Raw genomic sequence first — 15,512 nt, 5'->3', positions numbered from 1 at the left:
AGCTCTTCATTCAAGTCCTGTTCAAGAATCAGCAGTATACATTTAAGGTTGCAGATTAGAACACAGTTTTGTGTATTCCAATTGTGACAGTATATCCATTCATTCTGGGGTGTTGACATCGAATGGATGATGCTCTGCTCAGCACCTTACTTTACCTACACATTTTATGTAATCGTTACCAGTGTGATAACCGAGAAAGGACTCATGGGGAATCCTACATTCAGCACACTGCATGAGTTGCATGTGTTCGCCTTCCTTCCTTGTGTATTTTCATGTGAAATGTAAACTGGCAAGATGGAAGAAGGCAGACGTGTTCACTCAAGTACTGTTTTTATGCAACCAGTATCACTGTATAGGTTCCTCAGTTAGTACTGCTTTGCAAAAGGTACTCTGGGAGTGCTGCCTTACTGAGGATGATTAGAAGAAGTCATTCCTCACTGATTTATACTGGTAAGCAAACTGCACAAAGAGATATGTGTTGCTTTCAGAAGGATAGTTCTGAAAATTTTATTTTGTTGGTGCACAGTATCTTTTTTTTTTGTTGCAGAATGGAACCAGTTCTGAAACTTCTGCTCAAGTAGTAGTGGAACAAACATTTTCAGAATTATAGTTCATTAAAAATGTGTTCAGTGCATTTGTAGAAGAATATTGTACAGTACCTTGCCACAGAACTTTATACAGTTTAATTTATCTTTGGATATTTATAGCAAACTTAGAATCCCCTGTTTAGTACTGTTGTGAAGTACTTACAACTTATATTTTACTTTTGTAATGCTAGACTTTCTTGTGCAATAAAACATAATATGTTTTCAACTCTATTTTTGTACTAGTAACAAAAAATAATTTAATAGTATGATACTGGTATAGTGATATAAACAACTGCAGGTATTTTATAGCTAAAACTACCTCTGTAAGCACCTGTAGCTCAGTCCCATTTCAAAATAAATTGCCCATGTCTAGACTGTACAATTTATGTGACAGTGATGTCCATTTGTGTAACACTGCTATTAATTAAAAGGTAATTATCTCATGTTATAGACTGTGGCTGACTGTCATTTTGTATTGAAAAACCACAAATCATAAAATTCGTTCTGCAGTGTAATTATATTAACGTGCGTGTATTCTCATCAGTATGCTTCAGACTGGATGGTAGCTGAAGGGTCGTGCTGCCTGATTCAAAAAACTGGTAAGCTGTCAGTGAAAGATATTGGTCAACTCAAATGGTAAAAAAAATGTTTTTTGATTTTGTTTGACTTTATACTGTATTAAATAATGTATGTTAGTCCTGATATGGCACTTTAAGCCAAGCACATTTTGCATTTTAACCAGTACTGATGATGTACAGGAAATAAAGCCCTGACCAGTGCCCAGGCGACTCAAGTTTGACTTGCAGCTTGACAGTGCTGTCAGGGAGGATATGTGGACATAACCTGGGGAGGAGGGGTGGAAATGCTTGTACACACTGCCACTATCTCTCAGAGGAGGGGTGGAATGGGGCCAGGCATTAGGATCCCCAGGCCACCAGTGGGTAATAACCTTAAATGCAAATATGCAGATGTAAGGGGAGGACATGGTGAGCCATCACTGAGATGTGATTTACCCGCCCCCCTGCCTAGAGAGTGAGAGTTAAGCTTATTCAAAATGCAGTTATTGCTAGGATGTGGGCAAGAATACAAAGCACCCTCATGGCTACTTGAATAATGACCCCCCTCTCCCCTGGACAGTTCTTGCCTCTGCTCCAGATATAATCCCTGGAGCATTAGAACAAATTTTCACAGTCTAGCAGAAGGTAGGCTAGATGATCAGTGGGCACAGGAGCAAAAAAATAACCTATAAAAAAGTCTTACATTTTATTTATTCTGAGAGAGCTTCATAATCTCCACAGTGAAAATGTCTCCATTTGCCTACTGGTTTGATTCTGAGCAGATGACTTAACTAGATGATTCTCCTAGGTCACTCCTGAAAAGAGGAAGTTTTGCATTGGAGTTTACCTTGTTAAATGCATAAAATAACCATGATTAAAAATGAGTAATAAAATAAGTCACTTCAGAAGTAGTTATCAGAATAATTTATTCAGAGTAAATGCTTTCATCTTATAAAAATTCACAAGACTTACTCAGACTAATTTGTAACATCAAAAAAAAAATACACTTGTTTAAACAACAATTAACAGCCATATCAATTCCATTGTCTAATCACGTGCCATAGTTTTTTTTGTCAACTGCAAAACATTAAAAATAACAGTTCAGTAGCAGGTCTCCTTTTTAAATGTGGTTAATAACATAATAACTTTAAGTAATTGTTTTGTTTGTCTTTTCGGCTTTTTTACGGGTTGCCACAGCGGAACTCCGGTCTGCTAATGATTGGCAGTAGATTTTTATGGTGCCGAGTTGCCAGCTCGACACCCAAACTTCAGCGAAGGCACTCCCATTCACGCATGTCTTTCGGAGGCCACTCGACCGCGGGGAAGACATGCAGACTCCACACAGAAGGCACTCCAGCCGAGAATCGAACAGGAGAACCTCTTGCTGTAAGGCAACAATTATTAACTAAAAACGAGTTATAGGAGCTTAATAACTAATATTACAATGTAAGGCTAACAAGCACTTTTTAGTGCAACTTTTTGTTTCATATAATGATTTATGTAATTAAACTATGTGATATAAAGGCATCTATTCATATTAATAATGGGTAAAATGTAGTACTTCTAAACAGCTCTATTGAAAAATGCAGAAAACTATGTAAGGTAAACATCATTAAGCATTTATAGCTATAGATATACATTGTATAATAATGCTTTTGCAGGGTCAAACCCCTGTGTTATTTTTATGTGGTGGGATGGGCCCCTAGACCACCACTACTTATTTATAATCACTCCAAGGTCATATAGCCCCAGAGAAAATAAAATTATTAAAATTATTTTCCTTTTCTGCATTGGTTGGCAACCTTGGATTCTATTTTAATAAAGAAGGTTGTACAGATAAACAGTAGACAGTGTGAACACTGACTCTAGATAATTGTTACTGTTGAAGCGACACTCCAACCCACTGTGCAAAAAATAAGAGAAATGGGTTGAGAATGGATGGATTCTGTTGTTGCTTTGGCCAGTTAAGGCATTGATAAGCTCTTGTTGTATTTGCTGATTTGATAAATTCTATCATTCATGAGTCACATTCTTTGCATATAGCTAGAGAGTTGATCCAGCTATGTGGTACAGGGGGATGGAGTCCTGACCAGATCCCAGGAGACTTGAGTTCATTTAGGGGGCCCTGGCTCTGGGGAGTCAGCTGGAGGATGGGAAAAACTTGGGATTTTGCTGGCTAATGCTGCTATTCTCTTGGTTGGAGAAAACCAGGCAGGGTTTAAACATTCACCTCAGAAATACTGGGTTAGTGCAGACATGAGGTGTTGTAAGATTTTGTAGTTGCATCTTTGCACTTTGTGTGCCTGGAGGCTTGTTCATGGGTTAGTGCATAAAAAATAAAATCTATCATTGGCAGTGACATGGAACAGCACTGGAATACCGCTATCTCTTCTCCAGCCACAAAGTTCATATTAGGTCTTGGGTGTCGGTTGGCTTTGGGGATTCAGAAACAAAGGAAGTGCACCAAGGGTGGGTGGTGGTCAACTGTGTGTGTGGGGGGGTAGATATTTAATGCATTTATTTACTGACATTTATTTATTTATTGACATTTGGTGACTGCCAAAGTCCAACTGGGTCAAAAACCCATTTTCATTGGAGGGCCGGGGAGAAATGCTCCAAAACAGTAACAGACAAAAGCAATAAGTTGATAATCAGAAATAATATATAATCACAAATGTCAAGAACATCTTAACATAATTTTAGAAGCGATATTAGGCAGTAGAGAAAGTACATAAAGAGAATGTTATCTATGGCATAATCCAGCTTGCATGTGTTGCATGCTGGGATGGTGTTACATTTAGAAGAAGGCAGGAATGAAGGTAATGCCTGTGACGAATGGTGAATGTGATTCATATGAGCGGTTTATGTGGGCCCATTCTATAGAGGTCACTTCCTGCTTTGCTAGCTCACCTACTCTCCTTACTTTTTTTCTTTTTGCTGCTGCTGCTGCTATTTGAAGCATCAAGGTTCCCAGATTGCTTAAAAAAAGTTCACCTTTAATTCCAATAAAGTTAAGCAGTAATTTGTGAAGGTTAATAAAGCAGATTTCACTTAAAAAAAAAAAAAAAAAAACAGCGTACTGATTTTGTTTTAACTGCTTGGAAAAATTGAAGTAATAATGTATAACTTTTATAATTTAGTCCTAAAAGGCACATCTACTGCATTAGAGATAAGGAAGAAAGTTACCTGTATATTTTGTGACTGCATTATTATCACTTTTGACCTATATTTAAAGTCATAAGTTTGTCATGGCTTTATTGTATGACGCAACAAAATCGACTGATAAAACGTACAGAAATTCAAACTTTTAAGAAATTTTCCTCTGAAGTGCATTAAGTACTGGTATATGTAATCTGATAAATATGGATAAGAAGACTATGTAATACAAAGTGCTGAATCCACTACAGTATATTAGCAGTGTGACACCAAACCCTGTTAAGATTTGCACATATCTTTACCTTTTCCTTGAAATAAAAATTTATAATGCATAAGTAATGTATTTGTGCAGTAAAGTGCCAATTTGTTAGCATCAAAGTATGAAAAGTTTGTCTTACTTCATTCAAATAGCATTGCATTTCATGGTCTGGCACACCATAACCTTCATTTCTGATGTCTTTTATTTATGCACATATGTATTTTGTAGTTGTTTTGTAAATGCATTAAAGAATGTCCATGTATACTTGATTTTTTTGTTACATCTGTGGAGCTATTCTTCCCAGGCCACCACTGAGAATGAACTTTTAGCTCAGTTGGATTATTCTCGGTCAACAAACGGAAATAAATAAAAAATAAATGAATAAACTTGACTGGGATGAGATGTTCAGCTTCTCTGCCAAAGTTCTGTGGTTTCTCACTGTGACATCCTCTCTCTGGGCCAGTAATCATGTAGCCTGAATCGTCACCATTGGCACTAGAGAGGGACGTTCACTTGGAACAAAAAATGGATACACACAGTATTTCCAAATGCAGCTGTCTGCATCAAGCACAATTTTCCTTAAGAGCACACAGGGAGCACACTCAGTCTGGGTCTGGATTTCTCTCTTTCTCTCTCTCCAGGGGCCCAGTGAGACTCCCCAATGGCACAGCTGTAGAGTTGAGTCTTCAGCCGAGTGTCCAAGCCAAATCCCCCAGCACCCCGTCTGTGAAACCAGTGCTTCATGTTCCTGATCCAAGCAGCTGCCACACACACTCTTGGAGATTTTATTTCCACACACATGCAGACACAGACACAGACACACACACACACACACACACACACACACACACACACACACACACACACACACACACACACACACACACAAACATACAAACACACTAGGGGAAAGGCTGGCACAGATTTACTTGCTATGTCCCCTTCTGCCCAGACTGTAAGGTAGTTACTGCCACCAGACACTCCAAAGCCAGCTACTCTAAGGCTTTTACAATGGTACCCAATTATACTGAGTGAAATTATTATTAATACAAATGATAGTATTTGACCAATGCAGTAAGACTTTCAGGAGTGGCCACAGAGTCACCAAATAGACATACACACTCTCAAAGCGCGGTGGTGGTGCTGCGGTAGCATTGTCGCCTCGCAGTAAGACGCTGTCCTGTTCGATTCTCAGCTAGAGCGTCTTCTGCGTGGAGACATGCGTGAATGGGCGTACCTTCATTGAAGGTTGTGCATCAGGGCTGGTAACTCGGCACGTAAAACTCAACTACCAATCATTAGCGGACTGGAGTTCCGCTGTGGCGACCGCTAACCAGGAAAAGCCGAAAAGACAAGACAGCAACTCTCAAAGGTTAATATATTCCCTAAAGGACCAACCACAATGAAAAGTTTAAATATATTTAATAATAAATAATAAAAGAACATGAAAATATTAAATATCTATTTACAATAAACACCAGAGTTTCAGTCACAGGAAATGTTAAAATAACACAGATGAATAGATTCACACAGATACAGAAATACAGTACTTAACTAACTAATCTCACTATATTTTCCTGACTGATTTAAAGAATTAATATTACTTGGTTCACTTACTAAAGCAAGGCAAGATGAAGTAGGTGAGGGGTCCTTTTTTTGTCAGGTACCAAAAACAGACTGCTATGAGACTTTAGTCTCATCTGGTATTAAAACATCATTTTTGCCCTGGATTACAGAATGACATCACACACATTTGGTCATTTGAATTCTGGTTCTCATACTACCCCCTTTCCTAGCAACTGACCCAGAATCTCGCATATACGTGTCAATAATACACACACACATAGAGCTTTGGTAAGATCTGTTGCAGCTCCTGGGAGACATAAAACAATAAAACACTTCCACTCTTTTTATATGAGCTAATAAATCATTCTCTGGCACAGACATTTTGTCTCTGGCTGCAGTCAGAACTGTAAGATACAATCTTTATGGCCTAAATTAAGTAATTTAATTTCACACTATTTTTCAAAGTTAGCTGGAGCTGAGGTTAACCTCTTCTCTTCTAATATTCTCTATTACAGTATTAATTTCAGTAGTTATAATGTAGTCTCAAATACAAGTGTATTTCTTTGCAGTTCAGCAGGACACACTTGGTACATTTTAACACAAGCAGCTTTACAAATACATTTTTCAACACAAACATCTGTACAAATCAGTTTGATATACAAACAACATATAATTCTTTACAAAACTCCAACTAGCTATGCTGGCATATGTTAGATATCCACTGCCCTACTTCCCATAGCACAGCTGGCAATACCTTACATCTTCACACCCACCAAGAACATAGATATATTGTAGGTCAATGGCAGTGCTACCTGAAATGTAGAAAAGAATGGATGAAACAGCTGGGAGAACCATTTTGCAGAACAATTACTGTAATAACTATCAACCTTATGGTATTTTACACTTGTTAAGCAATACATTAACTGATGAACATTGCTAGTATTGTAATAGTAGTAACATGTTATCTGAAGCTACAGTGTTGTAAAACAAGTAGTTCTTACCCGCAAACAACACACGGAAGACCATTTTGTAATGAATCAAGCTTTCAAAACTCTGCTTAATGGCAGTGACACAGCCCTATAGTCTTAATATTATATATGGGGAAATGGTAATTTAAGAGAAAACATCTTTACAAATGCAAGATTTCTCTAAAGAAAATGAATAATCCACAGCTTGAAGTAACAAGTTCAAAACACAATATGCTAACCAGTAGGCTGGAATCCAAGCTTGCATTTTGATAAGTATGGCCTGAATAGAGAGAGAAATTTCAGAATGATGTAATGGCACAGGACGAAAAACAATTAGATTCTGAATGTAGAGCCAGGCTGAAGAACATAAAAATAAGCAGTGTGTCAGAGGCAAGGAAAACAGATGGTCTTTTATTAACACTGCACAATAGCCTTGGCTTCATTTTTTTTATATCCTGATGTTCATAAAATCAAATATGGAAACATTCAGTTTTCATAATCTCTGCAGACTACGCCATCTAGCCAGTTTAAATCCAAGCCAGTTATAGTTAAATTCATAAGTTGTATAAAGACAAAGCCATCCTAAAAATAATTAAACAAAAACACACACACACACACACACACACACACACACACACACACACACACACACACACTGTATGAATCATGCAGAGTAGTAAAAGATGTCCTTAAATTCTAAACAAATAAAACTGTTCAAAGACGCTTTCCAGGTAAAGGACTTAAAAAGTTAGGCAAAACTTGACAAAAACAAAAGATATAGCCCCAGCACTTACCACAGACAAATTGGGTGAATCTTAACTGATTGTGCCTTTTTGTATGAAAAGGGACATTATCAGTGGAAACAACCACACCTTGATACTAATACCTAAAAGGAATAGAGAAGCTTGAAGATAAAATATGTATAGCTGTGCTACAACTAAAAAAAAAACAATACTGAATTTAATGTTGGATTAGCCATACTGCACATCAGTGAAGAAACCATTTTCCAGTTTGATGATAATTTGCTCTTAAAATTATATCAGTACTTAATGGTATGAGTACTGAGTACTGCAAGGCAAATTTTCTTTAACTATTCCACTTTGGCAATTACCATTTCACCATTAGTATTCTTTATTTCCTTATCTCCAGTTCATGATGTGTTTCATTTCCTATTGTATTTCATTGAAGTCATGACAAGGCATGTACCAGACATCTGTCATTATCCAATTCAACATATTCTTATGTTTTATTACTTGTTTTATGCCCTAGTCTTTACTTACTGCCACATATTTTCCATACATCATCACTGCCTCTACTTGTAGTCCTCATCTGTTACCACAAAACAAAGCTGTATGTTCCCTGTTCACTTCTCTGTAAGCAGCAAATAGCTAATCCTTGGATCCTTTTCTGGCATTTCCCAGGCAATCAAGATGTTACAAACATAAACAGGATTTTACATTCATATTAATTGTCTCACCAAAGATCACAAACTTTTCAGTACATAGGTTGATCTAAGCAAATAGAATTATAAAATATCATTATATTACAGTGTGTTAAATTCTGTTGTAGATTAAAGGGTAGGTTGTTTTGAACATAACTTCATTAGGTTGAGGTAACAAAAGGAGTTTTTAATTGGATGGTAAGTGCAACAAGTTAGGAGGAAGAAGATTGAGCTGAGAGGCTTTGTTTGAATATGAGAATACTATACGTTTTTTTTAAAACTGCGGACACCTTTCTCAACTGTATGGGGCTTTGCCATTTCTCTTTTATCTATTCCCACTTTTTTTTTTTTTTTTTTTAGGATTTGGAACTGCATCCTCCTGTTTAAGTTATTGCCATGTGCTTTGAATAGTTTTGTGGGGTTTTCTGGCCCCTGTGATCTCTCTATGGACACTAAGCTCTCATTCCATATTGACCCATTCATTCTCTTCACTTTCTGACATCTGAAGACATGAGGTTCAGGTGGCTAGTATTACTAAATATGGTCCACCATCTTGCAGGAAAGTCAGGTGATTTTCTCTGATAACTGTTCCCCTTGTTGGCAGTAGGCAAGGTAAAATACTACTTTACTATGCAGTTACCTAGGTAGGCATTTCTGCATAGAGGCTTTGGCTTTGTAGAGTGCAGGGTCATGTCACCACATACCACATTCTCATTTGGAAGTGAAACTTCACCTGCAGCAGGATATATAGCAACCTATCCCCTGATACGGGTGAGCCACTATCATCTGTTAAATCCTATCCCTCCCCGTCTAGCTCCCCCAGAGACAGGGCTGCTTGATATACCTGGTACAGCTTCACATTAATTGGGAGATTTATCCCTGTATCCCACGGGCTTGACTTATTTATTTACCTTGTACTTTGAGTGACAGTGTTTTATACTGGCTTTTATTGTATTATTTACTGAATTTGTAAATACTACAGCTTGTACAGTTTTATGGATATGTATACTCTGTCATGCTCACCTTAAATCTAACTCTAATTCCCCTTCGGGTGACTGAAGTTATTCTGTAGCTCAGTTTGTGTAAAACCAGCACCAGAGGAATAAGTAAATAATAAAAATAAGGACAAACTGTATTGTGTTTATGTTCTGTAAGAATATGTGGTGTTTAAAATAGAAATGATGTTGTTCTAGTGAAAACAAAAGACATTTGGAGCTTTTGTTGTGACTAGCTTATATAAGCGATATTTAAACTGTTTTGATGAGTTATTATTCATTATGTCTACTATGTCAGTGAGGTAGTTAGAGCATAATGGGACAGGCAGAAATATGCTTCATGTCAGGTAACCATTTCTTCACACTTCCAGTGTTGTAAGAGCACACCTGTTAGTCCCCCTTCAGTAAAGGTGCATCTTAAAACTTGGAAAACTTTGCAGCAGTAAGGCTTTATTGAGAATGTTGAAGACATGCACAATGTCAATAACAGGAAAGAGTTGAATAGATTTATTTACCAAATGTCATCATGTTTGTGAATGGCACTGTCTTCGTATATGTGCTTCAGTTGACTTATCCCAAAGAGCATTGAGGTAAACGAGGCCAATGAGCCAATATATGGTACAGAAATGAAATCTGAAGACAGATGTGGAGGCAGAGTATAGACATGTTACAGAACACAGGTTTAGTAAAGTGACACTGAAGCCAATGATAGATGTGGAGGCAGAGTATAGACGTGTTACAGAACACAGGTTTAGTAAAGTGACACAAGGTGATGACAAATGTGGAGGCAGAGTGTAAACGTGTTACAGAACACAGGTTTAGTAAAGTGACACTGAAGCCAATGACAGATGTGGAGGCAGAGTATAGACGTGTTACAGAACACAGGTTTAGTAAAGTGACACTGAAGGTGATGAGAGATGTGGAGGCAGAGTATAGACATGTTACAGAACACAGGTTTAGTAAAGTGACACTGAAGGTGATGACAGATGTGGAGGCAGAGTATAGACATGTTACAGAACACAGGTTTAGTAAAGTGACACAAGGTGATGACAAATGTGGAGGCAGAGTACAGACATGTTACAGAACACAGGTTTAGTAAAGTGACACTGAAGCCGATGACAGATGTGGAGGCAGAGTATAGACGTGTTACAGAACACAGGTTTAGTAAAGTGACACTGAAGGTGATGACAGATGTGGAGGCAGAGTATAAACGTGTTACAGAACACAGGTTTAGTAAAGTGACACTGAAGGTGATGACAGATGTGGAGGCAGAGTATAAACATGTTACAGAACACAGGTTTAGTAAAGTGACACTGAAGGTGATGACAGATGTGGAGGCAGAGTATAAACGTGTTACAGAACACAAGTTTAATAAAGTGACACTGAAGGTGATGACAGATGTGGAGGCAGAGTATAGACATGTTACAGAACACAGGTTTAGTAAAGTGACACTGAAGGTACACAGTGCTTTGTCACTGATGACACTGGACAGTGACCTGAGGCAAAGGCATTTTGATTTTGGGTAAACTTGATAGGAACTATATTTGGATGTAATGTTTTTCAGTGGCTTTTCGTTTTTCAACAATAGGTTCAACAGGAAATTCAGACTTTACATTAAGTATACTTACCCTGATTTTATTACTCCCCTTCTCTGTCTTTTATAAAATGCAACAGTACTGTCTTAAAATAGTAATTATACAAAGTACACTTACCAGTCTGTAAGATGTAATTTATTTAGTTCTGTGATACTGAGGCAAGTACTGTGACTGTAAATTCCTCCCAGACCTGAAGAATGAAGTTATATGTGGAATTCCAAGTGCAGTCGTAACGTGGATGGCAAGGTCCCCCAGTCCAAGTGGCTTTGCTTTGTACCTCTTTGTAATATAATCAGCTTTGAGACTACTGCACCTCGGGAAAAGGGGAATGACCATTTTTCTTCAACACTGCAGTTTTATAGTCAGCAGCAATGCATCCACTGTATACTACTCATATACTAAAGTAATGATGTAACTCAGTCAAATGAAAGTGTCGTCTTCCTTTTATGGCTTTAAAGGTTCACTGCACCATGGGTAATACATTACTTCTTTGAAATGATGGAAAGTCTGAACAAAACATGATTCAAACATTTTGGGAAAAAAGTTTTTTTTTTTTTTTGTAAAAACAGATTGCCATTGGACTATGTACGCAATACAAACATGTGGAAATGTAGATGATTTAACAAATATACATAGGAACCAACCACTATTTTTAATTTTAACAGGGGATATTTGGGAAACCTATGATTAATAATTTATTCAATGCAGTAATGAGGCACTTGGAATGTTATTTGAAATGAGCATGGAGACCTTCCATCAACATGTTACAGCTCCGGATGTAGATCTTTCATGCCAATTTTCACCTTATCATCAGTGTTTTGCAGCTGTGGCCTGCTGTAGGATATGGATGATAACACTGTAATACTTCCTACTCTAGGATATGTGTAATTCTGTGATACTTTCTACTGTAGTATATGGATTGTAGCACTGTATTACTTCATACTGTAGGATATGTGTCATACAGTGATACTTCATACTGTAGGGTATTGATTGTACCACTGTAATACCCCCTAATGTATAAGTACTATAATACTTCCTACTGCAGGATATGTGTAATACTATGCTTCCTACTGTAGGGTATGAATAGTAACACTGTAATACTTCCTCTTGTAGGATAAGTACTGTGATAATTCCTACTGTAGTAAATGAGTACTACTACGATACCTCATACTGTAAGGTATGGATGGTAACACTGTAATACTTCTTACCGTAGGATAAGTACTGTGATACTTCCTACTGTAGGATATGTGTAATACTATGAAACATCCTACTGTAGTGTATAGATGGCAAAGTGTAGTACTTCTTACTGTGGGATGTGTGTAATACCTTGATACTTCCTTCTGTAAGGTACAAATGGTAACACAGTGATACATCCTTCTGTAGAATATGTACAATAACATGGGGTTACTTACTACTCTAGGATGCATGTGGTAGGCCTCTAATACTACCTACTGTAAGATGCATGTGGTACAGTTCTGATAATTCCAACTGTAGGACATGTGTATAACAATCTGATAATTTCATTTGGAAGACATGTATGGTAGCACTCTAATATGCTTATTGTAGAGTATGAACAATAACATTTTGATACTTCCTACCACAGCACATGCTTGGGAACACTCTGATACTTTCTGTTAGAGGGTATGCATGATAACACTTTGACGTTTCCCACTGTAGGATACATGTGGTAACTCTCTGATAATTTTGGTTGTAAGAGGTATATGGTGACACTCGTGTGTCCTACTGTAGGATGTGTACAATAACATTCTGATACTTTCTACTGTGGGATATACATGGTAACACTCTGATACTTCCTACTGATGTATGTATATGGTAACTCTCTGATACTGTAGTATATCTATGATAGCATTCTGATACTTACGGTTGTAGGACATGCATAACAACACTCTGATACTTCCTATTGTAGGGTATATATGGTAATGCTGATACGTTTTACTACTGCAGGCTATATATAGTAACTGATACTTCTTAGTGCAGCATGTATATGGCAACCTCTGATACTGCCAGTAGATTGGGAAGGAAGTACTGCACTAAACCACTGGAGGGCAATGTAAAAGGCCCAGACAGGAGAATGTTAGTTTCCAAAACAAAAGCTGTCTGTAACTGCAACGTCTGACTTAGTTTTGATGGTGAGGAGGAAATGGCACATTTTCCTGCATGCTTTGGTCCCCTAAAACATTTTTACACCTTAACTTTCATTCCCATTTTTACACATTCAAATTCAAATGAAATGGCATTCATACTGGACAGTTTTTATTTATTGTCCTGAGATCAAAGGGGATACACTTGATGGAAACAGTTGGCTGGTAATATATTGTGCATGTTAGCCTTTTCACAGGTATGTTTCTATCATTGTACACTTGCAGCTGTTGGAGTGGCATAAAGAATCTAAAAGAAGTAATATAAAGAGATTTTTTTGGCTCTGAAGCCTCAGAGCTAAGGATTTGGTGGGGGTGTGAGGTTTGTCTGCTTTTCTCATTTGTCACTTTATGGAAGTAGTACAACCTGGGGTTTGTTAGACAAGTAAGCAATAGGGGACTGCTAGCTACATTTTTCCAACTGAAGTCAACTAGGGCTCGTGTGGCATAGCAGGGAACCTTAGAATAACAAAAATGAGACAATTAAAAAGAGAGGAGTGTTGCAGTAGCCATATATTGGCATCTCAGCTTGTCAGTTAGTAGCAGTCATCAGTGAGCGTCTTCAGTCTGTTCTGCAAACCTAAGTATGATAACTCAGCCTGTAGAACCACCGCTTCTCTTTTAATATAGTTAGGTTCATAGATAAGTAGTAGGCAATCAATGTACAAACCATTTATTTAAACATTATCTGTAGCTTCAAGGAGGGCAAGACAAGATGAACTGTGGGAGAATTTGAGGCTACCCATACACTTATCTAGGTAGACCTTGAAGGTGGCAAGGGTGTTACTCTGCTTAACATACATGAGGAATATGTCAGAATATGAATTTATTACACCGGTGTGTCTTATTTAATCTGTTCATGAATGTTTAGCTCCTTTAACTGAATATTTGTGGTACCATTTGTTCTGTGAAGAAACAAGAGGTCAAACAAGGCTGGATCTTTCATGGCTTGTAAGGCTAGGCACAGACCACCATGGAGGAGTCTGTAAGAGGCTGAATTGACTACAGACAAAGTGATGCCATTCTTCCCTGACAGCTAAGATTTTTGAGGCCACTGAGCCTTTTAGTTATGTGTCTCTGAGGTCTCTCCAGTTGTGTGATATGTTTAGATAAATACATGCTAAAATGCAAAAGCTGCATTATATTCAGTAATGGTTCTGATAAGATACGAGTAAAAGATAGTTACGACTTCTTTAGATCTAGTGGAGATGCCTTTGGAAATTAGATGAGCCGGATAAAAAGCTTTTCAAAATACAGTGGAGAAATGCTGGTCTCCACTGCTTGATGCATGATTATATTTTCTGTTTATTTATTTATTTATTTACTTACTTCATTGCCATCTTATTCACTTATTTATACTAATTTACTTGTTTGCTGGTAAGAGTCATGATTAGTATAAGCAAGAAACTGGCCATGTTTAAATGATGTAGTAGTACACAGTTACATTAAACTCCATCTCATCTTTGCCTTGTGATGTATACGTGAATCTATCTTTGGGAGTTAAGTACCTATTGGAAATATTTGGCTGTAGAAAGTCACTTGTATCTCTAATGCTGTATTATATAGATAAGACCATGTCTTTATTAAACACCGCTTATACTACTTTTCTTGTTGAATACCTTTGTCATCCTCTGTGGTGTTCTCAAACCTTCGGTTTGGTTTCACATCCATATCTTTTCTCGAAGGGAGGCACACCATTAAGCTTGGCAGTAGACAGCCTATCAAGCTGTTGTGTACTGGGACATTGTCCTTTGTCTGGTCAGGCTGTTGTGTGATGGGAGAAAGTGGAACAGTACTAAGCAACATGAAACCTTCAAGTTACAAATAAAGCCTTTAATGAACTGTTGCTAGCAATAGCTTGCCCACCCAGCACTACATATGAAAAAATATGTCTGAGGGGTCCTCACAACATTCCATGGATTTGGTTTGCCCTGTTAAAACAAGTGAGATATGACCCTCTGCATTGAGTTTTCATCCATTTTTGTCATTGGAGCTAAAATCCAGTGATGTGGAAGAAAGAGTGAATGTGTCAGTACATCTCGTAGTACATGTTACAGCAAGTCACAGTTTATAAGGGTAAACATTATTTGTGAGTCACAACCTGAAGGAGAGCAGATCTGCAGATGATTTAGAAATGCTTATACAGAAAGATAAATAGTTTTTCCAAGTGTAGTAATGACTGAAGTGACATTCGTAATATCTGTGCTCTGCTCTGGCTTTAACCAAGTT

The 15,512-nt window shown here is 37.6% G+C and overlaps 1 protein-coding gene across 12 annotated transcripts in view; it reads left to right on the top strand.

Moving 5' to 3' along the window:
- The window catches only part of PBX3 (PBX homeobox 3), a 472,198-nt gene that overhangs the window by 384,426 nt on the left and 72,260 nt on the right, over positions 1-15,512 (top strand). The window lies entirely within an intron of this gene.

This window comes from Protopterus annectens, chromosome 16.part0, assembly GCF_019279795.1.
Source record: "Protopterus annectens isolate FY-2018-M chromosome 16.part0, PAN1.0, whole genome shotgun sequence".
NCBI classification, from domain to species: domain Eukaryota; kingdom Metazoa; phylum Chordata; order Ceratodontiformes; family Protopteridae; genus Protopterus; species Protopterus annectens.
The sequence above is the reverse complement of the archived record's forward strand: the minus strand, read 5'-3'. Positions and strand labels throughout refer to the sequence as shown.